Below are 22,409 nucleotides of genomic sequence, written 5' to 3'. Positions count from 1 at the left end.
CTATTGAAGGACTGTCATCAGCACCTGCCTCCAAGAAAGCAATTACACCAGCTCTCTTCACCCACAAGAGAGCTACAATATTTTTTTTCCAGGTGTGTGTTGGACCGGCTATAAGGGGAGGTTGGAGGCCGGTATTCTTTTTTAAAGGCGTGTGTTGGACTGGCTATAAGGGGAGGTTGGAGGCCAGTATTTTTTTTCAGTCATGTTTCAGACGTCTATAGATGGTAGTTTCGTATATAATTGCAAATATATGCAACCAAAACCTCTGTTTTTGATTTAATTTTTGTTGATCTAGTTTACATTCTGAATGTATTTCTTGCTCTGTATGTCACAATTTGGAAATGACATTAGAGTGGAGTTAGGGACCGCACTGTACAGAGGAGCCTTGACGTGGCAGTGCGGCTTCACATATATTTGCAAATGTATCCAACAAACTGAACACAAATTGCTGAAACATTTTAGGCTTTTTCCAATTTTGCTGGCTGGCTGGTAAGTATGCTGGAGGACTCTGTGTATTGTAACGTTCTGTGAATTGCCCTGCCTATGCGCACCTTACATGAAGCATCCAATCACACTTTTGTGTTGCGGTAAGATGCATTACTGCAACATAGGACGACACGTGTTCCATGCATTAGCGTGTTGCAGTGCCATCCATTGTCAATAGGAACCGAACGCACATCTGACAAACATGCATTGCAGCGCACCACACTGCACATCTAGTCAGAAGAAACGATGCGTGTCCGATATTTGGTCTATTCTGGCATGTGTCGGCAGCCCGTTCAATGGAACACAATAAATTGATCAGAGGAGGGGCAACTTCAGGCAACAGAAAAACTTTAATGCACAACTTGGGCAGCACAGTGGCTAAATGGTTAGCACTTCCGCCTGGCAGTACTTGGGTCGTTGGTTCGAATCCCAACCACGGCACCACCTGCCTGGAGTTTGCATGTTCTCCCTGTGTGGGTTTCCTCTGGGTACTCCGGTTTCCTCCCACACTCCAAAGACATGCTGGTAGGTGAATTGGCTCCTGTCTAAATTGTCCTAGTTTCATCCCTGGCCATGTGGGATCTCCTGCATGGTGGGGGTGGGAGAAAGACCTGGCAACCTACCCTGTAAAATAACTGCTAAGAGGATTCATGGAAAATGTCGCTTACAAGTGACGGTCCATGCAATCACCAAGGGTTGGATACAGATGGATGGATGGATGGACGGATAGATAGATAGATAGATAGATGATAGATAGACAGTGTATGTATGGATGTGAGTTAGGGACCTTAGATTGGACGCCCCTTGAGGGTTAGGGACTGATGTGAATGTACAATATATATGTAAAGTGCTGTGTAAATTGACGGCGATATAGAAGTACCTGAAATAAATAATAAATAAAATACACTTCAATCTCAATAAACATGAGCTATTTTCAATCCTTCTGCTGCTATCCTTAGCAAATACACGGCTCAAAAAATAAAGGAACACTTTGAGAACACATCAGATCTCAATGGGGAAAATCTCATGTTGGGTCTCTATACTGACATGGACGGGGTGATGTGTTAGGAACATAAGGACGCCCCATCATTTCATGAAAATTATCAACCAACAGAGGACTGAATTCAAAGACACCCCGAAAACCAAAGTGAAAAAAAAATGCAGCAGACGAGTCCATTTTACTAAAATTGTATTGCAGCAACTCAGAATGGTCCTCAGTAGTTTGTATGGCCCCCACGTGATTGTATGTATGTCTGACAACGTCAGGGGAGGCTTCTAATTAGACGACGGATGGTGTCCTGGAGGATTTCCTCCCAGATCTGGACCAGGTCACCACTGAGCTCCTGGACAGTCTGAGGTGCAACGTGGCAGCATCAGATGGACTGAAACATGAGATCTCAGAGGATGCTGGAATATCTTTTTAACCACTTGCCAAGCGCGCTATAGCTGAATAACGGATAGAGCGCGGTTGTCCAGTTCTGGGAGGGCGTCATATGATACAAAACTAGTGAAAAACAGTCAGAAAAGATGAGTAGGGAAAAAATATCAGTGGCCTCCACCTGTAAAACCACTCCTGTGTTGGGGGTTGTCTCATTGTTGCCCATCTAATGCAACTGTTGTTCATTTCATTAATACCAAAGCAGCTGAAACTGATTAAAAACCCCCTTTGATACTTAACTGACCAGATAAATATCCCAGATGTTTAATTGACTTGACACTATACTCTGATTAAAAAGCGTTCCTTTAATTTTTTTGAGCAGTGTATTTAGGAACGTAGATCATATCTACTTGTTTTAAACATATTCTTTTTTATTAACAATTCCTCAGTTATTTCCTGGTTTCTAGCCTAGGCAAATAAACTCATACATCCCAGGAGTATTCAGGAGTGGAGCAGGGGCTTTCTCAGCAAAGCACACCCTCGTGCCTGAGCTAAGGGCAGATGGATTCCAGGAAGTAAATGCTACATCAGTCATCTGCCCTTACTCAAGGTGGCCACAGCCAGAAATGCTAGACAAGAGTTTTTCAAAATGATTTCTCAGTAAAATAAAGCATGGAAACATGGATGGATGGGGGAGTTTTCTTTGATTATTACAAATGAATAAATGATCATTTTCTCTTTGTGGTGCTCAGATACAGTGTAATTCCAAGTCTGTGGTGACTGGCATTTCTATCATTCCGTGTGTCCCGCACTCCTTTCATTTGTGTACCACCACCATATCCTGTACAGTTAAAGGGTCAGTCCACCCAAAAGTGAGATTTTAGTTCCCAGTGGAGTCTACAGGGCTTAGTCACCCTCTGGCCTCTTCTGTCTCTCATAGTATCATCTGTTCCCACTAATTCTGCTGCATGGACCATCCAATACAATGAATCCCACATCTAGAAGAGTTGAACCCTCTAGTCATGGCTGCACTGGATGTGAAGATCTGGGATCCCGATTCCAGACATCTCACCACAACATATAAGAGACTATTAGGTAGTAGAACTCTGTTCCATGAATTAACCAGCTGCCGACAGGCCCATGCAAATATACAGCAGCCTGGGGTCTCCTCTGCACCAGATCACGTACATGTATGTGATCTTTCATTTCTAGGTAGGGGGCATGTGTGCCCGTTACCCCCATCTGTGCTGCCATTCGCTACAGCCCAAGCCAATCAGCACGTTCAGCCAAATGATTTATGGCTGGGACCTGCTGAACGGCTGAGTGAATGACTTAGCAGAGCTCTGTGTTGACAAGCAACACAGACCTCTGTACAAACAGCAGTGATGTGTCTATTTTATTCTCCCTGCAAAGCAGAGAGTAAAAACAGCCAAATGGATTAGTAAAAGCAGCCCATACTACACACAGTACACACCGCTAACCCTTTGATTGCCCCTAGATGTTACCCCTTCCCAGTCAGTGTCATTTATACAGTCACAGTGTATAGTATTAACAATGATCACTGTATCAGTGTCACTGGAGATGTCAGTGTCAGTTGTGACAAAGTGTCAGATTGCTCGGCGCACTATCACAGCCCCACTCATCATCACCATTAATAGTATAAACATAAATAAATGTAAAAGATAAAGAAAATTCCAGTATTTATTATTTATCCCATTGTTTGTAGACGCTGCAACTTTCACACAAACCAATTAATACACATTTACTGATTTGCGTTTTTTTTTTTTTTTACCTAAAACATGTAACAGAATATATGTTGGCCTAAATTTATGAAGAACATTTTTTCTTTTTTTTTAATTTTTATTGGATATAATTTATAACAAAAAGTAAAAAATATAATTTTTTTTGTTTCAAAATGTTCATTTATATAATAAATACCTCGTGGTGTTCATATATCACCAAAAGAAAGCTCTATTTTTGTGGGGAAAAAAATGAAAAATGTAATTCGTGTGCAGCGTTGCATGACCGTGCTATTGCCAGATAAAGCGAAGTGAGGGATAGCAAAAAAATGCCGAATGTACCCCATAGTCATTCACATGGATGGAGGGGGGTTGGGTTGGCAGGATCTGGGGGTCTCCCCCCTTTACTGGCCAGCCCGGCCACATGCTCGGATAAGGATTTTCTTTTTGGCACGGGGTTACCCTCAAAATCCATACCAAACCAGGACAAGCAGCCAGCTACCTGGCCCCCTCCTTACCCTCTTCCCGTCCGCACATTCTACATAGACGGCAGACGGGAAGCAGCGCCGATACGGGCTAATGTTCCTGTACGTTAGGCTGCATCGATGGCTCGTGTGCGGCTCACAGAGCGCTCACCACGAAACCCGGTGATTGGTGTGTCGCCCGGACACAGTGGATCACATTACCGCTGTGTTAGGGCGATCACGTGGTGTATCACATGTGACTGCTGTGACCAATCGCTTCTCTCTGCTCTCAGTGTGAACGATCCTGCAGTGTGTGAGTTTACACTGAATGTCAGGCTGCTTGTACCCTCACACACTGCACTGCCAGCCTCCCCAGTGCCCCAGTTTAGTTCCCCTGTGTCCCTGATCACTGCCCCACAATATCAATAATACATCATTCAGGAGGCCTTGTCACCTGTCCCAGTGCAAACAAAACACCCCCCATACACCATACCAATGTCCTGATCACCCCCATACACTATACCAATGTCCTGATCACCCCCATACACTATACCAGCATCCTGATCACAGCCACACCCCATACCAGCATCCTGATCACAGCCACACCCCATACCAGCATCCTGATCACAGCCACACCCCATACTAGCATCCTGATCACAGCCACACCCCATACCAGCATCCTGATCACAGCCACACCCCATACCAGCATCCTGATCACAGCCACACCCCATACCAGCATCCTGATCACAGCCACACCCCATACCAGCATCCTGATCACAGCCACACCCCATACCAGCATCCTGATCACAGCTACACCCCATAACAGCGTCCTGATCACCGCCACACCCCATAACAGCGTCCTTATCACCGCCACACCCCATAACAGCGTCCTGATCACAGCCACACCCCATACCAGCGTCCTGATCACCGCCACACCCCATAACAGCGTCCTGATCACCGCCACACCCCATAACAGCGTCCTGATCACAGCCACACCCCATACCAGCATCCTGATCACAGCCACACCCCAGACCAGCGTCCTGATCACCACCACACCCCATACCAGCATCCTGATCACCGCCACACCCCATACCAGCATCCTGATCACAGCCACACCCCATACCAGCGTCCTGATCACCGCCACACCCCATACCAGCGTCCTGATCGCAGCCACACCCCATACCAGCATCCTGATCGCAGCCACACCCAATACCAGCGTCCTGATCGCAGCCACACCCAACACCAGCGTCCTGATCGCAGCCACACCCAATACCAGCATCCTGATCGCAGCCACACCCAATACCAGCATCCTGATCGCAGCCACACCCCACACCAGCATCCTGATCGCAGCCACACCCAATACCAGCATCCTGATCGCAGCCACACCCAATACCAGCATCCTGATCGCAGCCACACCCTATACCAGCATCCTGATCGCAGCCACACCCCAGACCAGCATCCTGATCGCAGCCACACCCCAGACCAGCATCTTGATCACAGCCACACCCCAGACCAGCGTCCTGATCACAGCCACACCCCATACCAGCATCCTGATCACAGCCACACCCCATACCAGAGCCCTGCTCACTGTCATATGACATTATGACATATACTACAAATATATATCCCATAGTTTATAGACTCAATAGCTTTCACGCAGACTAAATATACTGGATGCACAATTACATATATTTATATTCATTTATATATTTGGATATGCATTAGAAATATTAGTGATTGGATACACATATTATTGTTGAAGTGAAGCGCGGCACATTGTGGTTTTGCTTTTTTTACACACTAGTATGAGCATGTGTTAGGTGCAGGCAATTCACAATCAGCACTTGGTAAGATTTATTACTCACATAGCAGCTCACAAGCCGACACGTGTTTGTTCTGTAGCCCTGACACACTTCTTGTCCTAGGGTGACAATGCTGCTCTCCATAGTGTGACAGTGCAGTGATCTGTCATGTTGGTAAAGGGATATTATGCTACCCAGGATCCTCAACAAGGCAGGTTAAGGGGCTCCAGGGAGTTTGTGTAATGCAGAGGAAACTGGCTTTTCAGTTTCTTCATTGTTTCATAAAGGTCCATTTTGGGACCTGGAGCCTGGAAATTTCAAAGTGATCTTGGCGGGAAGAAATCTGCAATCCTGGGACTAGATTTTAGGAATAGCCAGAACACGGATTATGCAGGTGGGTTCTGGGCTTTTTGTAGAGACAGGACCAGGGTTCTGGGCTCTATCCTCCCGAGGAATCCAGGTATGTGCAAGGGAGAATCCAGAGGAGTGCATATGTGCATTGGAAAGGACAGAGTCCAGAGCCTGAGGATCAGGGCAGCAAGGGGCTGCCAGCTGTGTGGACAGTGTTGGCGAGGAAGTGGTCTATGGGGGACTGACGAGGGTCTATAGTGGAAGGCCTGAGCAGAACTGCTGTACATAAGCCAGGAGGCTGAAGAACTATTTTGTTACAAGTGCAAGCCAGGAGGCTGGATTGGTTGTTTTCTGTTGATGTGGCAAACATACATTGTATGGACTTTATTTTTTTCTTTAATAAAAGTGGGCCAAGAAACTCTAAAACAACAATTTCTGGTGTGGATTCTACTTGCTGGTGAGCGCTACCCTGAGCTAAACAACCCCCAAACATTACAATAGATATAGTACATTGAGTGTTGTCACCCGAGGACAGGAAGTGAACATGATTACCAGCTTAACATAAAAACTAGATAATCCTAATAAACATAAAACAATGGCAGCCACCAAATCTAAAGATCGGTAAACTGGAAAAGATTTTGTTCTCGGGTTTAGATACGCTTCAACTTCTGTGGAAACATAACAAAAAAGGAGCAGAGAAATCGTTCAGGGACTGTTATAAATGGGCAAAACCTTTGGAAATTACGTGTTCGTAAAAAGCAAATGACAATAACTGTACAAAGTAAATACATAAATGATGTCTATCAACACCTAGACTGTCCATCTTCCATATTAACAGGAAGCATTCACTGGATGCATCTGTCTTTACGGACATCCAGCCAATCCAACCGCCAACGCTAACAAGTGTGATGCTCATTAAATCTGCATTGGCTCAGCTGAACAAGTCGTCTCACCATCTACACTTACTACTGTACCTCCCCAGAGAACGATGTACACGGCGTGACCCAAATCAGAGCCCAGAGTACCTTTACCTTTACACGTGCTCCCAATATCGGAACGGACACCTTCTTGTAAGCACCGTGCATGGCCCCTTAAGACGTTAAAGGCCCGCTTTAGGGGAAAATATTGTATTTTGGAAAATGTAAGGTCAGTGACTGTAGAGATAGTATTCTCGGTACACAATAACCGACTAAAAAGTGTTTCCAGTGTTGGGCCTTAAAAAATTAACTCCTGAAGGAATTAAAAACATAAATACAGATCCATCCTTGCATGTCTAAATGCCTGTATTCACTTCTCCAATGAAACAGTATTGAAATGTGAAGTAAATCTCTTTTTGGTTCCTTAATTTCCAGCTTCTCTGCTCCTCCCCGACGAATGCCCAATTAGTGGGCGTCACTAACATTGATCTCAGACACAGCATAGCTGCCACAATCCCCTGTTCACGGAGTGTGACTGGCAAAGGGGGCTTGTCAGCTACAGTGGCCCTATCCTCAGCCTCCCCCGATTCCTAAGGGTAACAGTAAAACCCCAAATTCAAACAAACCGACTAATTACACTTCCCAGGAGACTGTGGCATATTTGATGTGTTCAGTGCTTGCTGTTAAGTGGCAACATTCAATGAAAGCTGCATACGGAGTCCCCTCTTTAATCGCATACATTGCACAGAAATGACAAATTCCAGTAGGTGGCAGAGAAAGGTCTCCGCCTAAGTAACTGATAATAGTTTAAAGTGGACCCAAATAACGAGCAGACAATCAGTACATTAACCACTTGCCTACCAGGCACTTATACCCCCTTATTTACCAGGCCAATTTTCAGCTTTCAGCGCTGCCGCACTTTGATTGACAATTGCGCTGTCATGCAACATTGTACCCAGATGAAATTTTGATCATTTTTTTCTCACAAATAGAGCTTTCTTTTGGTGGTATTTAATCGCCACTGGGCGCTTTACTTTTTGCGCTATAAATACAAAAAGTGCAAAAAATTTGAAAAAAAAAAAAGTTTCTTTGTTTCGATTATAAAATTTTTCAAACAGGTAATTTTTCTCCTTCACTGATGTGCGTTGATGAGGCAGCACTGATGGGCACTGATAGGCGGCACTGATGGGCACTGATAGGCAGCACTAAAGGGCACTGATAGGCAGCACTAATGAGGTGGCACGGATAGGCAGCACTGATAGACAGCACTAATGAGGTGTCACGGATAGGCGGCACTAATATGCAGCACTGATAGGCGGCACTGATAGGTGACACTGATAATGGGTACTGCTAGACGGCACTGACTGGCATCACTGCTGGGCACTGACTGGCGGCACTGACTGGCACAACCCCTAGGCACTGACTGGTGGCACTGACTGGCAGCACTGGTGGGTGGGCACAGGTGGGTGGGCACAGGTCGGTGGCACTTCTGGGCACAGGTGGGTGGCACTGCAGAGTGGCACAGGTGGGTGCACTGCTGGGCACAGGTGGGTGCACTGCTGGGCACAGGTGGGCGGAGCTAGTGGGCGCACTGCTGGGCACAGGTGGGCGGAGCTTGCGGGTGGCACTGCTGGGCACCGATCATCAGGGCACTGATCATCAGTGCCCTGATGATCGGTGCCGATCCCTGCTCTGACAACTGCCGGTTCTCGGCAGTACTTTCCTCACGATCTGACAGCGTGAGGAAAGTGCAGCCGAGAACCGGCACTTGCATTTTCCTCTGATCAGCGTGTCATTGGACACCGCTGATCACGTGGTAAAAGGCCGCTGTGATTGGCCTTTTACCACATCACGTGATCAGCTGTGTCCGTAGGACACAGCGATCACGGAGATCGCCGGGTGCGCGCCCCCTGGGGCGCGCAGGAGAGCGCGTTCTGGGAGGACGTCATATGATGTCCACCCAGAACTGGCTGGCCGCAGTGCAGCCGTCATTCGGCTATCTGCGGTCGGCAGCTAGTTAAACAGATAGAGCAAGAACACGATGACGTCAAACTACTAGGATTTTAACACGAACCTTCAGTCCCAGTTACAGGGGTTTGACAAAATTATGGAAACACTATGTAAAAGAACAAAATCATTAGCTACTATAGTGTTGGACTGCCTTTAGCATCCAAGATGGTCTGAATTCTCCTGGGAATTGACAAATATAAGTCTTGGGTGGTGGATAATGGAATCTGATACTACTCTTCATACACAAATCGTTCCAGTTCTCGCAGAGATGCCGGAGGAGGAAAACGAGCCCAAATTTCGTTGACCAAATGGCTCTATGATATGGAGGTCTGGCGACTGTGGCTCCCAGGAAAGGTGGGAGACTTTGTCTGCATCCTCGCCAAACCGTGATTTGACAATGCCAGCTGTGTGAATTCGGAGCATTGTCAGCTTGGTAATTGGCGCGGTCTTCAGGAAACAATGTCTGCACCATGGGGTGCACATAGTCGGTCAAAATTTGTACATACAGTATGGCTGCCCAGACATCATTTTCCCAGAAACTGTATATGCAGCCATAACCTTTGATAATGTACCTCGTGACACGGCAAATAAATTTCAAATCCAGTCACAGAGGCACCAGCTAAGTGGCACCAACAATTTGCCCTCTTTGAAGCCCAGTAAGCTCTGACATGACTCCATATTACTAGCTGCGCACGCAGTAAATAACGGAAGTGAGGGTTTCCACCTGTTAGATAGGTGTCTCATCACACAGCGGAAGCAAAAGAATGTTACGTCACTTCCGCTTTCAACGCAAACCATGTCGTCACTTTCACACCTGCAAATCATGTAGTGTTTCCATATTTTTGTCCAACTCCTGTACTTCTTTCTTTCTTTCTTTAGGAGAACACACCTCATGCTTCTGCCTTCCTCGCTTAGGTAAGAATGACATCCTCCCCACCCCACCTGAAGCCCCCTAGGATACCAACATCATGTATCCCAGGTGGCTTTGGGGCTATGTACAATACGCTGTGCATGTGCAGTGGAGTGTCATCGGGAGCTGCTTGCTAGGACCTGGAAGAGAAAGCTGGCTCCAATGATGGCGGCACAAGGCCCTGTGGGTTCCGCTTTCAGCAGATTACTGCAGGGCAATGCTGCAGTTGATGGCTGGGTATGTTATTTAAGTTCCCCCCAGCACACAAGGTAGGAGGGGGTTTAGAGTAAAATTAAACCTGGGGGGGTTAAGTTCCACTTTAACCTGTTGTCACCCAAATAACACATATTTGCAGCCGCAAGGGCAGGCTTTAACACCCACACATGTGCGTTGTTGGGCAGCCAATGTTTCTGTGCTGAGAACAAGCTCACTGCAAGCTCCCAGCACAGACACTGGGCTGTCAAAGACAGCTCTCGGCTCTCACTAATAATCCATAGCCGGTGGAACGACTCCTGATCATGTGACCTCTATGGCAGCAAAACACAGTAGTCACATGATCGAAAATCTTCCCGCCCCCCAGGCACTCAGAACTTTGTACAAGGACACCGGAGTAGGCGGAAAAGGGTTAAAGGGACTTCAGATGAGACATTTTTGTGGTCATTTAGCTCGTGAGATAAACAATATAAAGCCAAAGACACAACAAACTGACCTTTTCTGCTAGCCAGCCCATGTGCCGAATTTCATGACTTCCAGAGGTTCCGTTTTTTCCCAGCTGAGTTTGGACTTCGGCCATCACCTTGGGAAGAAGTTCCATCACCGCCCCGTGAATTGCGTTGAACCCGGTCTGGGCCGCCGCAGGATCTTTTGCTCGCAGCACCGCAGTATGCTTGGCATCAGGTGAATGCAGTTCTAGATGTCTGCAATACAGAACACATGCGTTTACAGCGGGAAATCCCAGGATCTTCTTAGAATCCCCTGTTCATAGCTCTGGATTTTTAGGATATTTTGCCACACACAGTTGAATAAAAACTGTACATCTTTGGACTAATCTCCAGACAGATATAACAGACACAAATGAATGCAACTCTGTATTCATTAACCCCTTCTTCCCAGCCTTTTAAGACATCGCAACACCGGAGCATCGTTACCTGCTTGCTCAGCTTCCGCACCATGTGATCACTGTGATTGGATGATTAGATAATTGGAAGCCCATCCTACCAGCTTCCAATTGTCAGTGACGGTGCTGTCAGAGTGCTGGGGGCATGCTGCCAACACAAAACAGGTATGTGTATACGTGGAGGCACAGAATACGGCCAATCTCTGTGCTGCCACATATATACATACATCCGACAGGAAGGGGTTAATACATCTGGAAATGTGTGTTTTTTAATGCCACTAGTGGAAGTGCCTGAAATTGATTTGGTATCAACCTCTTACTATGCAGCAGCACTGGAAGAAGAAGGGGCAGAACCGAGAGCCAATCAGGTGTGCTGCATGCACATGTACCAACATAGAACATACTGATAGGAGAAGAGAGCAAAGAGATGACCTAATCAGTCTGCTGCTGTTGTTTCACCATCCAATCAGACGGTTGGGGGTGGACAGAGGACACCAATGTATTTCCTAACTGTAAGTACTCTTGTCTGCTTGGCTGTGCTGTCTGGCAGAGCTGTGTAAATCCCAGCAATGGATGAACAGATATAAAAATCTTCTGACAGGCAAAACATTTCTCATATCTGTATTTAGAGTCCAGCTTTCTAGGACTGTGAGTGTACTCCATGCACCTAGAGATGACAGGATCCACCCTAACTGCTTTAAGGAACAACATGTACTGTATATAATAACAAAATAAATCCCATATAATAACCATTACAGTCTGCCTAAGGTGGCAACAAACAGGCCCCAGAAATAAAAACTGGGCCCCCCATCTGTGGGAATACAAACCAACCAATGAGATGTAGATATGAGTGCGTTTTGTATGATTGTCGCTCTTGTTTCTTCCTATTATGTAAGTACCGGTCGGGTTTTAATAAAGAACATTTTTTATGGCAGAACATTATTGCAGATCCCTTTGGCTTTTCTTTGGAGAGACACTGAATAGTGAATTTGTGAGGAAGGTTTGTTTTCTGCCCGGTATATTGTGGCTCCTGGAGGTTGGACGTTCATATGGATATAGCCAGTGTTGCTGAAAGGAATATACCTCTATATATAATATATCTCTACAAATCTGAGGAACGGCTCATTCCAGACAAAGTGTAGAAAAACAGCGCACTTTGATTAAAAAGTTCATTGGAGAGGAGAAAATATATAAATAAGTGCAGAAACTGATAGGCTGCTCAGCTAAAATGATCTCAAATGCTGTAAAATGGAAAACAAAACGTGAAAGTAAACAGAAAACTGCCATTTGAATGGATGGAATAATAGCCAAAATGGCAAAGACTCAGCCAATGATCAGCTCCGGGGAGATGAAAGAAGGTGTGACGTTCCCTGTGAGGACTGTTACAATTAGAAGACGCCTATGTGAAGCCAAGCTATCTGCAAGAAGTCCCCGCAAAGTCCCACTGTTGGGAAAACGACATGTGCTGAAGAGGTTAGAATCTGCCAAAGAGCACATTGACTGGCAAAAGAGAAATGGGGCAACATTTTGTAGACTGAAGAAAGCAAGATTGTTCTTTTTGGATCTGCTGCAGACAGTTTGTCAGACGACCCCCAAACATTGAATTCAAGCCACAGTACACTGTGAGGACCGTGAAGCATGGTGGTGCAAGCATCATGATATGGGGATGTTTCTCATACTACGGTGTTGGGCCTATTTATCGCATACCAGGGATCATGGATCAGATTGAACACATCAGAATACTTGAAGAGTTATGTTTTTTTTTTGAACAGCCAAATATTCGTTTTTCTTCACTTTTTGTAAAGTAATAACAAATTTGAAACATTTTTCTTTATGTTTTGATTTGGAATAGACTGTGCAGTACACTCGTGGAACATCTACAAACTACGGGACCTACAAATCTCCACAGGTGACACTTTAAAAGCCTCTACAGGTTACTAGTTTAGAGTGATGCAGGAGGTCTGGTGCTGGAATTATTGTTCTTGTTCTGACGTTCGTGGCGATACCTCACATGTATGGTGTGATCACCATTTACATATGTGTGCGAGACTTACGTATGTGTATGCATTTGCACATGAGCACGGGGGGGGGGGGGGACACTTTAAAATGTGTTTTTAATAATTTATTTTATTTTAAACTTTTTAACTGTCCCTTTTTTCTTTTTTATAAATCAACTTTATTGCTATCACAAGAGATGTACAACATCCCTTGTGACAGCATGGGCTATGACAGGTCCTCTTTATGGAGACATCTGGCTCTATCAGACCCCAGATCTCTCCTCTGGCCTCCAATGCAGCTGATCAGACACATATGGGTCAGCACAGTAGCTGGTCGCCAACTGCCCAGTAAACACAGAACCAGAACCAAAAGTGACAAAATCCTTGTTGCTTCCATTGTGTGATCCCACAGAGAGGGAGGAACTACATCAGCTCCTTTCTCTGTGTGTATTGAAGTCGGTGCTGCCGGTTGGAGCGGTCCCAGGATCCCCAATGGAATGAGAGAGCCCAGGAAAGGAATTGGTGGTGGGGGAGGGGGGCGGGCATCCCTCCTCCTGTAGAAGAGATCGCAGTCATAACTGAAGGCATTGTTTTATATATATATTTGGAAATGGTGGTCCAGGCATCCTGCAGCCACATCATAGCCAGCGTGGTGGGAAGAACCATTGTTTGAGATGAGGAAGAAGGCAGTCAACCCATCCAACCTGGTTGGCTGGAGAGCAGTAAAGCTGGCTATACACTAGTAGATTGTCAAACGTTCATCTGCAAATCCTTTGTACATGTGTTGACCGTTTTACCATGACAGGTCCCCCCCCCCCCCCCATGGTGTGCAGTATTCAAAATAGACTTTGCTATGGCAGGACCCCACATAAGACTCTCCAATTGCCATGGTAGGTACCCGCCCCCCTCCAAAGGTATACAGAACAAGCCTTTCCCATAGCAGGACCCCCAGTAAGACTCTCCTATTACCATGACTGGTCCTTCCACCCTCCAATGACATACAGAATAAGACTTGTCCCCCCCCCCCATTGGTACCAGAAGATGACTTTGTAATGGTTCCCATGGCAGGACCGCCTACTACGACTCTCCCATTACAATGGCAGGTCCAGAGTCCCCCAATGGCATATGGTACTCAAAGTAGACTTTCCCAGGGCAGGACCCCTCCCAGTAAGACTCCCCTACTACCATGGTAGGTCCTTCCATCCTCCAATGACATACAGAATAAGACGTGCCATGGCAGAACCGTCTGGGTAAGACTTCCCCAATGCCATGGCAAGACCCCCAAAAAGATTCTGCCATGCCAGGTCTCCCTCCCCCCCATGGTATACAGTATCCACAGTAGACTGAGGGGCCACTCCCCCTCATAAAACTTTTCCATTGCTATGGCAACCCTCCCCCTTCCAATGGCAACAGAATAGGACTCTGCCATGGCAGAGCACCCAATACCATGGCACCCCCCATATCATACATGGTACTTACTCCCATGCCCCCCCATTTCCATGTCCCCTACACATATATTCCCCCTAGCCCATGCCATAGGTGGTACTTACCCCACCATGTCCCCTAAACATACATGGCACCCCTCCATCCCATGTCACAGGTGGTACTTACCCCCCCATGTCCCCTACACATACATGCCCCCCATCCCATGTCACAGGTGGTACTTACCCCCCCATGTCCCCTACACATACATGCCCCCCCATCCCATGCCACAGGTGGTACTTACCCCCCATGTCCCCTACACATACATGACTCCCCCTATCCCATCAGTGATACGTACCCCCCCATGTCCCCTACACATACATGCCCCCTATCCCATGTCACAGGTGGTACTTACCCCCCATGTCCCTACACATACATGCCCCCCTATCCCATGCCACAGGTGGTACTTACCCCCCATGTCCCTAAACATACATGCCCCCCCCATCCCATGCCACAGGCGGTACTTACCCCCCAAGTCCCCTACACATACATGGCACCCCCATCCCATGCCACAGGCGGTACTTACTCCCCAAGTCCCCTACAAATACATGGCACCCCCATCCCATTCCACAGGTGGTATGCACCCCCCATGTCCCCTACACATACATGCCCCCCCATCCCATGCCACAGGTGGTACTTACCCCCCCATGTCTCCTACACATACATGCCCCCCATTCCATGCCAAAGGTGGTTCTTACCCCCCCCATGTCCCCTACACATACATGCCCCCCATACCATGCCACAGGTGGTATGTACCCCCCATGTCCCCTACACATACATGTCCCCCTATCCCATGTCACAGGTGGTACTTACCCCCCCCCATGTCCCCTACACATACATGCCCCCCCATCCCATGTCAAAGGTGGTACTTACCCCCCCCCATGTCCCCTACACATACATGCCCCCCATCCCATGTCACAGGTGGTACTTACCCCCCCCCCCATGTCCCCTACACATACATGCCCCCCCATCCCATGTCACAGGTGGTACTTACCCCCCGTGTACCCTACACATACATGCCCCCCCATCCCATGCCACAGGTGGTACTTACCCCCCCCCATGTCTCCTACACATACATGCCCCCCATCCCATGTCAAAGGTGGTACTTACCCCCCCATTTCCCCTACACATACATGCCCCCCATCCCATGTCACAGGTGGTACTTACCCTCCCATGTTCCCAACACATACATGCCCCCCCATCCCATGTCACAGGGGGTACTTACCCTCCCATGTTCCCAACACATACATGCCCCCATCCCATGTCACAGGTGGTACTTACCCCCCCATGTCCCCTACACATACATGCCCCTCATCCCATGTCACAGGTGGTACTTACCCCCCCATGTCCCCTACACATACATGCCCCCATCCCATGTCACAGATGGTACTTACCCCCCCATGTCCCCTACACATACATGCCCCTCATCCCATGTCACAGGTGGTACTTACCCTCCCATGTTCCCAACACATACATGCCCCCCCATCCCATGTCACAGGTGGTACTTACCCCCCCATGTCCCCTACACATACATGCCCCCCATCCCATGTCACAGGTGGTACTTACCCCCCCATGTCCCCTACACATACATGCCCCTCATCCCATGTCACAGGTGGTACTTACCCCCCCATGTTCCCAACACATACATGCCCCCCCATCCCATGTCACAGGTGGTACTTACCCCCCCATGTCCCCTACACATACATGCCCCCCATCCCATGTCACAGGTGGTACTTACCCCCCCATGTCCCCTACACATACATGCCCCCCATCCCATGTCACAGGTGGTACTTACCCCCCCATGTCCCCTACACATACATGCTCCCTATCCCATGTCACAGGTGGTACTTACCCCCCCATGTCCCCTACACATACATGCCCCCCCATCCCATGTCACAGGTGGTACTTACCCCCCCATGTCCCCTACACATACATGCCCCCCATCCCATGTCACAGGTGGTACTTACCCCCCATGTCCCCTACACATACATGCCCCCCATCCTATGTCACAGGTGGTACTTACCCCCCATGTCCCCTACACATACATGCCCCCCCATCCCATGTCACAGGTGGTACTTACCCTCCAGGGTGACCTCCCTGCCCGCCCTCGTCACGTGTGTCATCCCGGAGGTCGGTGCCAGTGACGGAGAGGATGGCGCCCCCGACAGAGGGAGTGGGTGAGGTCGGCGGCCAGCCCGCGGAAGATGTTGGAGATGAGGACCGGCATCTTGTTCTCCCGGCCCCCCTTCATGGATCCCCAGCCCGCCCGGCTCCACCACCCGCACCGTCCGCTTCTGGTTGGCGATGGCTTCGGGCTGGGGGGGCTCGGAGGGGCCCCGGAACGATCCATTGGTCACCCCGTTGTCCCCGGACCGGTCCGCGCTCAGCACCGGGGAGACCTCCGACAACTTCCCCGCAACTGTGTACCAACCGTCCCGGAGCAGCACCTCCACCCCGCCTTCTACCGCCATCCCTCCATACTGAGCACACCGGGGAGGAGGGACCGACACCCCACCGGCACCCCGCCCGCCGGACACACAGGGGTTAATGAGGACAGCTGGGGATGGAGAGCCAGCGGAGCGGGGGAGACATCTAGTGTGGGAACATGGGTACTGCAGGCGTGCGCTGGAACTACAACTCCCCACCCACAGCACACACCTGTCCTCGTATGGAGGGGGGAGGGGATTGTAGTCCTGACCTGCACCAATCCATACACAACACAGACAACAAGAAACTTTTTTTTTTTTACACTAAAACTTTTTTATTTCTATTACTTTTAATACTAAAATTTTCTTTTCTACTTTTTTTAACACGAAACCTTTTAATTTTTTAACATAATAACGTTTTATTTTTATTTTTTTTAACAACAAAACCGTTTTATTTTTTTTTTAACACTAAAACTTTTTGTAATTTTTTTAACACTACAGGTTTAAAAAAAAAAATAACATTAAAACATTTTCTATTTTTTCACACAAAAACATTTTGTTTTTATTTAGTTTTTAACAATACAATTGTTTATTTTTAACCCCAACACTTAAAAAAAAAATAATTTTAACACTAAACATTTTTTTTATTTTTTAACACTTTTTTTATTAACACAAAAATATTTTTTTATTTTTCTTGTTCAAACAATTTTCTTGTCATTATAACATGGGGATGGAGACATTAGCGGGAGGCATTAGACATTATATTGACAACAAGATTCAGGGGTAAGTATGCCGAGTATCAATGTCTGTATATAGAGGGGGAGGGGAAGAGCCAAGAAAACAATGCAGCATATCTGATGGTGTCCAGTGAATACAAATATTAGTAAGAGGTAGTAACATATCAGAGAGAATTTGATCGGTGGGGGTAATGACTCTCCAGAGCTACGTGGGGAGTTAGGGATAGACAGAGGAGGAGCGAGGAAGAGGGGGGCGGGGAGAGAGAAGGGGGGCGGGGACAGAGAAGGGGGGCGGCCGGCCAGTTCTGGGTGGGCGTCATATGAAGTCCTCCCTGAACACGCTCCAGGGGCGTGCTCCCAGCTATCTCCGTGATTGCTGTGTCCTACGGACACAGCTGATCACGTGATGTGGTAAAAGGCCAATCACAGCGGCCTTTTACCACGTGATCAGCTGTGTCCAATGACACACTGATCACCGGGAAATTCAATTGCCGGTTCTCGGCTGCACTTTCCTCACGCTGTCAGATCGTGAGGAAAGTACTGCCGAGAACCGGCAGTTGTCAGAGCGGGGATCGGCACCGATCATCAGTGCTCTGATGATCGGTGCCCAGCAGTGCCACCCACAAGTTCTGCCCACCTGTGCCCAGCAGTGCACCCACCTGTGCCCCCCCACCTGTGCCACCCACCTGTGCCCACCAGTGCAGCCCAGCAGTGCTGCCAGTCAGTGCCACCAGTCAGTGCCCAGCGGTTGTGCCAGTCAGTGCCCAGCAGTGATGCCAGTCAGTGCCACCTATCAGTGCCATCTATCAGTACCCATCATCAGTGTCACCTATCAGTGCCGCCTATCCGTGACACTTCATTACTGCGGCCTATCAGTGCCGCCTATCCGTGCCACCTCATTAGTACTGCCTATCAGTGCCCTTTAGTGCTGCCTATCAGTGCCGCCTATTAGTGCCCATCAGTGCTGCCTCATCAATGCACATCAGTGAAGGAGAAAAATTATGTGTTTGAAAAATTTTATAATAGAAACAAAGAAACTTTTTTTTTTAAATTTTTTGCAATTTTTTTGTTTACAGCGCAAAAAGTAAAGCGCCCAGCGGTGATAAATACCACCAAAAGAAAGCTCTATTTTTGAGAAAAAAATGATAAAAATTTCATATGGGTACAATGTTGCATGACCGCGCAATTGTCAATCAAAGTGCGGCAGCGCTGAAAGCTGAAAATTGTCCTGGTAAAGAAGGGGGTAGAAGTGCTCTGTAGGCGAGGGGTTAAACACTAAACACTTTTTATTGTTGTGGAACTCTGAGGGGGGGTCGCACTTTCCTGTCCCCCCCCCCTCGTCTCTTACCGATCTTCCTCCACATAAGCGGCTTACCGGCTGCCGCTGCCCCGGGAGTGATGGACGTGTAACCAAGGAAGGTGAATCCGGGTGCACACGCGGTTCCTCCATCACGGCGCCGAGATTCCCTTGTTGTTTGCTCCAGTACTATACCGGCTTTTAGAGTGTGACTTTCGGACGAGAAGATGTGATTGGCTTGAAGAAAGAAAACTAATGCAGCCATCACATGGAAGGACTGCCATAACATCTGAAGTCAAAGGTTGCAAAGGTGTCTTTTCTCAGTTTGCTGGGAAGTCCTGGTTTAGGTGGCATAAAGATGAGTATAAGCCGTGATGAGGATACTTTGTGGTGTAGCGATACTTGCAGGAGTCGGGATTCTCCCATTCAGCATTCACTTTTGGTATAGAGAGCCATATCAGCCGGTCTGATATCAATGGTGCCCTGGTGCCACCTGCTGCTTTCATTTCCATCATTCACAAAGGATTGCAGTATGTGGAGGCAGAAGTGAGCATTGATGAGGATGGCACACTTTGTGACGGGAGGACGATGGAATCTCCCTGATTGATGCAGTTATACCTGATGTGGTACAGACAAGACAGCAGGCATACAGAGACAAGCTTGTGCAGCAACAGGCAGCCGCTGCAACGGCAAACAACCAGCAGCCATCTGCAAAGAATGGGGAAAATGCAGCAAACGGGGAAGAGAATGGAGGACAGGGACTGGCAAATAACCACACTGATAGGATGGAAGATGATGGAGATGTAGAAATCCCATCTAGCAAAGCAGTAGTATTACGTGGTCAGGAATCAGAAGTGTTGGTTTGTGCCTGGAACCCAGTTAGTGATCTATTGGCATCAGGGTCAGGTGATTGGACGGCACGGATATGGACTCTCAGTGAAAACAGCACTAGTGCTTCAACACAGCTGGTCCTTAGACACTGTATACGAGGGGGGGGGGGACAAGATGGTCCTAGTAACAAGGATCCTTAGATTGGAATAGTGAAGGAACACTTCTAGCAACTGGATCCTATGATGGCTTTGCCAGAATATGGACAGAAGATGGAACCCTTGCAAGCACCTTGGGGCAACACAAAGGACCTATTTGCCTATTTGCCTTGAAATGGGACAAGAAATGGGACAAGAAAGGAAATATTATTTAAAGTGCAGGCGTAGACAAGACGACCATAATCTGGGACGCACACACAGGGGAGGCAAAACAACAGTTTCCTTTTCACACGGCACCAGCGTTAGATGTGGACTGGCAAAGTAACAACACGTTTGCATCATGCAGTACAGATATGTGCATTCATGTCTGCAAATTGGGACAAGACAGGCCAATAAACACATTCCAGGGACACACAAATGAAGTGACCGCAATAAAGTGGGATCCCACTGGTGACCTTCTTGCATCCTGTTCTGATGACATTATTATTATTATACAGGATTTATATAGCGCCAACAGTTTACTCAGCGCTGTACATTACAATGGGAGACAATACATGGGACAGTACAGTAACAATACAATAAAATACACGAGGGGTTTAAGGGCCCTTGTCAGGAATCCCAGAGATCACCACAGCGCACGAATCTGCACAGTTGTAGGATCCCAACAAGACATACAGGCAGGTGGGCACTAGGACCCAGGCGCGCCTGTCACCAATGATGGCCGGACAGGCACTAGGACCCAGGCGCACCTGTTGGCGCTGGGCGGGCTATTTAAACCAGCTCATGCAATGCTCACATTGCCATATGGTATTCATTCCCTGTTCCCTGCTCGTCTGTACCTGTGTGAGATACCTTGTTGCCGACCCTGCTTGATCCTGACCTCTGCTGACCGTCTCCTGCTCTGATCCCTGGCTCGTCTAACTATTCTTTTGCTTACTCCTGATTACCTGACCTCCTGTTGCTGAAACCTGGCTTGTGACCCGACTACTCTCTGTCTGCTGCTCTGTACCATTCTGCCTCTGCTGTTACCGACCCGGCCTGCCTGACTACGCTACACATACTCTGTCATCCATCCATCCTGCATGGATCCGCTCACCACTGCCCAGGTCTGCCAGCCTCTTCACATCAGGCTCTCTTCCGATACATACCTCCGGTGGTTCACTCTACCACAGTCGGGTGTACTCAGGAGTCCCGACCTGGTCTCAGTCTGCTCCAAGTCCATCCCCACCATCAGGGTCCTTGGTGAATAAGCAGACTGGGGCTTAGACCCCGCACCCTGGGGAATCCCATTCTGTGGGTTGCTAGAGATACCGCCGGGTGGATCGTGACAGAACCATACGGCCATGACTGAGTCTGGAAGAGGACCATCCCCGCTGGACAATATATGCCAACATCTGGCGGCGCTCATCCAAGCGGTTAAAATGCTACAGGAGGGTTACACACATCTGGAAGGTCGTATTCAGACGCTAGCCTCGCCGGCATCCACATCTCAGAAACCGGTTACTCCATCTTCGACCAGGAACCCCTCGGAACCTCTTGTCGGAGCAATGGTCTCAATGCCTCCACCGGAACCCCGTGTACCGATGCCAGAACGATTCAATGGGGATCGAGGAAAATTCAGGGCATTCCTCAATGCATGCCAACTATACTTTGAGCTGCAGCCGCGGACATTTTCTGCAGAATCTGTGAAGGTGGGGTTCATTATATCCCTACTGCAAGATGAACCCCAGGGCTGGGCCCACCGACTACTCGAGATCCGCCATCCACATCTGGATTCGGTAACAACGTTTTTTAAAGCAATGGCGGTGTTATATGACGACCCGCAGCGGGCAGCATCGGCTGAAACAGCCCTGCATACACTCAGACAAGGTCGCCGAGCAGCGGAAGAGTACGCCTCGGAGTTCAGACGTTGGATGGGGGACACCCATTGGAATGATGCAGCCCTGCATGGGCTTATCCGAGTCACTTAAAGACAAACTAGCCAGAGTGGGCATACCCGATACCTTAGAAGACCTCATAACTCTGGCCATCCAGATCGACTGCAGATTGCGGGAACGCTAGGTCCAGCCAGGGTCAGAGACCAACATGGGTACTACCTAGCATTCCGTTCCAGTCTACCTCTCCTGTTGGGAATCGGAACCCAGAAGCCACCGAGATGCCCGAACCCGTGCAATTGGGATTGACGCGACCGTCATTAACGGTTGAAGAACGCCAGAGACGTCGGGCAAACAATCTCTGTACTGCGGGGGAGCAGGTCATGTGGTACGCTCCTGCCCTGCCAAACTGAGTAAGTGTGCCTCTGTTTTTTCT

General features: G+C 48.2%; 1 long non-coding RNA gene and 1 pseudogene across 1 annotated transcript in view; one reads left to right on the top strand and one right to left on the bottom strand.

The window, feature by feature from the left end:
• The window catches only part of LOC149450389 (uncharacterized), a 489,998-nt gene extending 479,028 nt beyond the window's left edge, over positions 1–10,970 (bottom strand). Inside the window, exon 1 of the long non-coding RNA XR_016315263.1 lies at positions 10,767–10,970. This is a non-coding gene — a long non-coding RNA (uncharacterized LOC149450389). The remainder of the gene's footprint in view (positions 1–10,766) is intronic.
• Positions 10,971–19,471: 8,501 nt separating this feature from the next.
• Positions 19,472–22,069, top strand: LOC149450388 (F-box-like/WD repeat-containing protein TBL1XR1 pseudogene; annotated as a pseudogene).
• Positions 22,070–22,409: the final 340 nt, after the last annotated feature.

This window comes from Staurois parvus, unplaced genomic scaffold (assembly GCF_062004578.1).
Source record: "Staurois parvus isolate SC_StPar_1 unplaced genomic scaffold, SC_StPar_1.0 ptg000575l, whole genome shotgun sequence".
In the NCBI taxonomy this organism is placed as follows: domain Eukaryota; kingdom Metazoa; phylum Chordata; class Amphibia; order Anura; family Ranidae; genus Staurois; species Staurois parvus.
Note: the sequence above shows the minus strand (reverse complement) of the source record. Positions and strands in the feature narration are given on the sequence as shown.